We start from the raw sequence: 5000 nt of genomic DNA on the forward strand, positions 1-5000 counted from the left end.
GGGGAGGGGGAGGGGGAGGGGGAGGGGGAGGAAATGAGAGAGGGAGAGAAAGAGAAAGAGAGGGAGAGGGAGAGGGAAAGGGAGTGCATTCTCTCTCTCCCTCTCCCTTTTGCTTTAATAATTTGTGTATATATATTGAGAGAGAGAGAGGAAATGAGAGAGAAAGAGAGGGAGAGCGAGAGTGCAAAATGGAGTGGCGTAACCAATTGAGTGAGCCATGCTTGGATTGTGAGGCTGAATTGATTTGAGATGATGATTTGATTGGTTGAGTATATTAGAGTAGATAAAAATCAACAACTCAATTTTTTATAAAAAAAACTCTCTAATCATTTGTAGTAGAGATTCGAATTGCATTGATTGATGATTGCTATGGAGGATTAGTTATGTCCAACGTTTATCAATTGCATTAGGAAAGAAATTAGTTATGTCTACTGTTATGTCTAATGATTGCTATAGAGGATTAGTTATATCTAATGTTTATCAATTGTATTAGGAAAGAAATTAGTGAAATTTTTTTGCTTACGACATGAAATTAGTTCTCTAGATAAAACACCCTATGGGTTGCATTCAAATTGAACTCACAGTGTAACTCATCTAAATGCAACTCATTGGAGAGTGTTAGGAGCATTTAAATGGAAGGACCTCTTGAGTGAAAGCTAGCAGGAAGAGAGGGAGATATTTTCCAAATAAAACATTTAAGGACGAAAATGAAATGAGAGAGGGAGAGGAAGAGAGAAAATGAAATGAGAGAGGGAGAGGAGAGAGAAAAATGAGAGAGAGAGAGAGAGGAGAGAGAAAAGGAAATGAGAGAGGGCACTAAGGCTCAATACATAACCTAGAAGCATATAAATACCACTGACAACACTATGACAGATATAAGTACTAGATCCAAGACAAAACATCAAACCATCCTACGATAGAGGTACTGCATCCAATGAGTATCAAGAGAGCATGTACATGTCACAATTAGTCCTATTGTCTCACTATAATATATCTAACAAATGGCTCATGTATCATCCAATGATAAGAGGCATGAAGTGTCTTAAATTAATGCTTGATGTGAGAAGTGACAGTCAAACTCAATGAGACTAAGCTTCAATCTCAATCCAAGTGCATTCTAGAAGCATGGCCAAGTATATGGCACCAACCATAGACATTAGTGTAGCATGCAAAGTAATCAATAAGCATCAACAAGCAATAAGCATGAAGTTTCTTTGACAAAATAGCATTCAACCCTACTTATTACAGAAGTGAAAACCTTTATAAAATTGAGTAAATGAGTGCTCAAATTAGTCCAATAGCATGCCAAGACATTGACATAGCATCCCAAGTGATCTCACATCAAATAGACATCTCGAGAAGCATAAGTGACCTCCAATAAACAATGAGTGAAGGGTTTTCCCAAATTGTATTACAAGTCATTAAATTGTTTGTTGTAACATAGACAAGATGGAAAACGAAGAAGGTCCTGTTGTTCAAGATCGCGAGGCGTATCTTAATCAACGTGTCCCATGTCCTTGCTCTCAATGCAAGTTGGCAATTAGACGAAAACGTCGATTGTCTATAGAACACGTACGACGATTTGGCGAGTTTCAATCCGAGATCATTGATCAGGCGATTGCGGATTTTCAGCAAACGGTAATTTGAAGTTAATATCAATCATGCATTGTACTCGCAAGCTAATTGAATATCATACACAATAAGATTGGGTCTTGCTGGCAAATTTTCTATCCAGGGAGGTGATGTCTCGTCCCAAGGGGGAGTGCACCCTTTGCGGCCAATTAAAAGAGTACGTGGGCGTGCGATGGATGGAGTGCAGGAGCCAATCCACCACTTGCAAGGCCAATCTATACCGTCAATGCTAGAGGAGATAGGCAACCTTCCAGACCTACCTACAATCTTGGAGCTTGAGATGGAGGCAATGATCGATGCATTGATTCCCATGGATGTCGAGACTTCTGATCCGCTTAGAGAGGAAGCATCCATACCATTATATGATGGGTGCCGAGTATCTCAGCTGAAGACACTGCTTACACTCTTAAGTGTGCAAGCAAAATATGGGTGGAGCGATACGAGTGTGACCGAGTTGTTCATGTACATTGTACATACGCTTCATTGAAATTTTTTTTCGGCACTATTATTACAAATATTTGTGCTTTTTCAAGGTGTTTTATGTTTTTTTCAGGTTATTGAAATATCATATATTACCACCTGCAAATACCATGCATGAGTCTTGTGATGATGCACGACATGTTTTACGGAAGCTTGGCATGGACTACAATAACATCCATGCATGTATCAACGATTGCTGTCTGTTTCGAGGAGAATACGAGACTATGGAGACACGTCCAAAGTGTGGTGCTCACAAGTATCGATAGGACTTGCAAGGGCAAACCATCCCTCAAAAAGTTTTAAGATACTTTTCGCTTATCCCCCACATAAACCACATATTTCGTATGTTCGGCATGGCGAGCTTGACAACGTGGCATGTGCAGAATAGGTCCACGGATGGAGTTCAATGAATATCAATGGATTCGCGCGCATGGAGCCACATTGACTCTACCTTCCCAGGCTTTGCCCGAGAGCCAAGGAATCTTCGGCTCGATCTTGCAATGGATGGCGTGAACCCATTCAATCTGTGCTGAACTTCTTACAGTGTATGGCCTATAGTCCTTGTCAACTACAATATCCCTCCATGGCTTTCTACGAAGAAAGAACATCTCATCCTTAGCTTGCTCGTCCCAGGCCGCTACAAAGTAAAAAATATGGACGTGTATCTTCGTCCATTAGTCGATGAGCTTAAGATTTTGTGGGAGGAGGGGGTCACTGTGCAAGATATAAGCAGGCGCGATGGTCGGTGGCGGACAGCCAATATTCGAGCCATTCTCATGTGGACGATGCATGACTTTCCAGGATTGGGAGAGTGCTCAGGTGAGTAGGCCTCCGTTCTCGCTCGTAATATCTATATTTTATCTCGTTCAATCAAGTATTCACTAGGTCGTGGTGTTGAAACAGGTCTGGTTACCTCAGGTTAACATGCTTGTCCATTGTGCGGGCCATAGTTAGACTCTCGAAGGTCACGAACCATGAAGAAGATGGTATATCAAGTATACGATGCTTTCTTGCAAGAGGATCATGAACTCAGGGAAGGTTTCCTTGGACGACCTCCAACACGTATGAATGCCGCAAGCTGGTACGAGCTGAAAATGGTCCACGCGGAATCACATCCAAATGAAATGCGGCGGTTCTCAGTTTTCTACGAGTTGCCATATTGGACCCACTTACAGGTCAACCACTTGTTGGACCCCATGCATATTTTCAAAAATGTGGGCAGCTTATTATGGGACCACATCACAGGAAAGAGAGACACTATAGGGGCACGAATGGATTTGAACGAGGTAGGTAAGATGGAGGCGCTTTGGCCGCGGTCGAGTGCTAATGGTCACGTGCAGCTTTCTCCCGCTCCTTGGGTTTTGTCCACTAAAGAAAAGCGCATTGTGAAGTAAGTAATCAAGTCTATCCGCACTCCGACGGGTATGATGCGTTCTCTCAAGTCCGCATTTTCTAAAGACGACTAATTATCAGGGCTAAAATCCCATGACTGGCATAAGATATGTTAGGTTTGTACTACGAATGGATTGTAATTAGCGTGGGCATTTTGCTATTTGGAATGTAGCCATTATTCATAATGCTTTCTCATTTGTGGCAGTTTGTACTACCGATCACGATCGCAGGATGTCTTACTCCAGAAACACACGGGGCCATTTACAAGTTGTCGACTTTGGTGCAATGGATCTCACAAAAGGAGATTAAGACGTCCTCTATTGAATCCGCGAGGCAGGGAGTAGTGGAGACGATCTGTCTCTTTGAGAAATACATGCCTACCAACATGCTCACGATACAAATCCACCTTCTTGTGCATCTTATGGATGAAGTGGAGATTGTTGGACCTATCCATACGTGATGGATATTCTTCTTGGAGCGCTTCAAACCCTGAAAGGCTTTGTGTGACAACGAGCTCCGCCAAAAGGTAGCATGGCCGAAGGTTGGTTGGTGTCTGAGGCGCTAGTGCATATTTCACAATGGCTACCAACGATGGAACCAAACAATGAAATGCTATGGTCACTGAAGGACGATGATAGACTGAATGGAGATGTGGTGGTTGGAAATGGGGTAGAAAAAAGAATGGATGCCTCAATGGAAGAGAAAGTGAATCGCTTTTGTATGTTGCAGCATGCCTCTATGGAGACATGGCTCGCCAAGTACCAGATCGCTAGGCAAGATCGAGAGGAAGCGCGAGCTGAATTCTGATATAGTACGCATCATCGACCGATTCGATATCCCGAAGGCATGGAGGAGATGCCGCGGTTTATGTCAACGCGATGGTTGCATGGAGCTTTGACCGCAGCGTCTCGCGAAAGGACAGAGGTCTCAATGGAGGAGTGGGAATTCTCGAGGGGATGTAGTCCAAAGGTGATGAGGGGTTTAGAATCTGTCAAATCTAAATTTTATATGCGACATCTAATTTGAGTGTTTCAATGTACAGTACAAAATATATAGTGCAGCGAGGTCGCGCGGACGGCATTTTCGCGTGGAGCGTATTGACAAAATGCGCTCCACAATGGACTATGGTATCATGGCAAGGTTCGAGCAAGAGAGCCGGTGACAAGCAACAGATCCAAACACGGTTGTGGATGAGACGGAGTATTTTGGGAACTTGCAAAGTATTGTTACGGTGGATTACCGTAGCTTCTCCATGATACTACTCAATGTGCAGTGGTTCAAAGTGGTACTTGGAGGAGTTGGAGCAACAGTTCGATGAGGTCCATCTGGATTTTTCGAAATAGATTCTGAAAAAAAATGGACGGATTTGCGCTACACCTTTGTGTTGCCGGCCCATTATGAACAAGTGCATGGACTCATTTGCTTGCTAATTGTATTACGACATGGTTTATGTCACAATGGTTTGAACTCTCTTGTACATGTTTGTGAACAGGTAA

The sequence above is a fragment of the Lygodium microphyllum genome, chromosome 26 (assembly GCF_053477565.2).
Source record: "Lygodium microphyllum isolate KBCC chromosome 26, Lygodium_microphyllum_v1.1.10, whole genome shotgun sequence".
NCBI classification, from domain to species: Eukaryota; Viridiplantae; Streptophyta; class Polypodiopsida; order Schizaeales; family Lygodiaceae; genus Lygodium; species Lygodium microphyllum.